The sequence below is a fragment of the Pteropus vampyrus genome, unplaced genomic scaffold (assembly GCF_000151845.1).
Source record: "Pteropus vampyrus isolate Shadow unplaced genomic scaffold, Pvam_2.0 Scaffold203, whole genome shotgun sequence".
Lineage (NCBI taxonomy): Eukaryota > Metazoa > Chordata > Mammalia > Chiroptera > Pteropodidae > Pteropus > Pteropus vampyrus.
The window spans coordinates 1,407,556-1,408,849 of record NW_011888984.1 but is presented as its reverse complement, the minus strand read 5'-3'; positions in this window follow the sequence as shown (position 1 = coordinate 1,408,849).

The following is a 1,294-nucleotide window of genomic DNA, read 5'->3' as shown; positions in this document are numbered from 1 at the left end:
GGAGTGCACAGATCTTTACAAATTATTGTTTTGGTTTTCTTTGGATAAATATCCCAAAGTGCAATTGCTGGGTCAAAAGGTATATCCATTTTTAATTTTTTGAGAAATCTCCATACTGTTTTCCGTAGTGGCTGTATCAATTTGCAATCCCACCAACCGTGTATGAGGGTTCCCTTTTCTCCGCATCCTCACCAACACTTGCTGTTTTTTGATTTATCGATGATAGCCATTCTGACAGGTGTGAGTTGATATCTCATTGTGGTTTTAATTTGCATTTCTCTGATGATTAGCGACCTTGAGCATCTTTTCATATGTCTGTTAGCCATCTGTATTTCCTCTTTGGAGAACTATCTGTTCAGGTCTTCTGCCCATTTTTTAATTGGATTGTTTGCTTTTTTATTGCTGAGTTGTATAAGTTCTTTCTAAATTTTGGATATTAACCCCTTATCAGATGTTACCATTAGCGAATATCTTCTCCCAAATAGTCGGTTGTCTTTTCGTTTTGTTGATGGTTTCCTTTGCTGTACGAAAACTTTTTAGCTGGATATAGTCCCATTTGTTTATTTTTTCTTTTGTTTCCCTTGCCCAAGGAGATATATCAGAAAAGAAATTCCTGTTAGTAATATCAGAGAGTTTACTGCCTGTTTTCTTCTAAAAGTTTTATGGTTTCGGGTCTTACATTTAAGTCTTTAATACATTTTGAGTCTATTCTTGTACACGGTGTAGGAAGGTGGTCCAGCTTCTTCTTTTTTTGCATGTATCTGTCCAATTTTCCCAGCACCATTTATTGAAGAGACTGTCTTTACCCCATTGCATAGTCTTACCTCCTTTGTCATATATTAAGTGAGCATATAGGTGTGGATTTATTTCTGGGCTATTCTGTTTCATTGATCAATGTATTTGTTTTTATGCCAGTACCATGCTGTTTTGATTACTGTAGCCTTGTAGTATAGTTTGATATCAGGTAGTGTGACACCTCCAACTTTATTCTTCTTTCTCAAGATCGCTATGGCTATTCGGGGTTTTTATGGTTCCATATAAATTTTAGGATTATTTGTTCTAGCTTTCTGAAAAATGCCATTGGCATTTTGATAGGAATTGCATTGAATCTATAGATTGCTTTGGGTAGTATGGCCATTTTAACAATGTTTATTCTTCCTACCCATGAACAGGGTATATGCTTCCATTTATTTGTATCTTCTTCAATTTCTTTTTCAATGACTTACAATTTTCTGAAAATAGGTCTTTTACCTTCTTGATTAATTTGATTCCCAAGTATTTTATATTTTTTTGA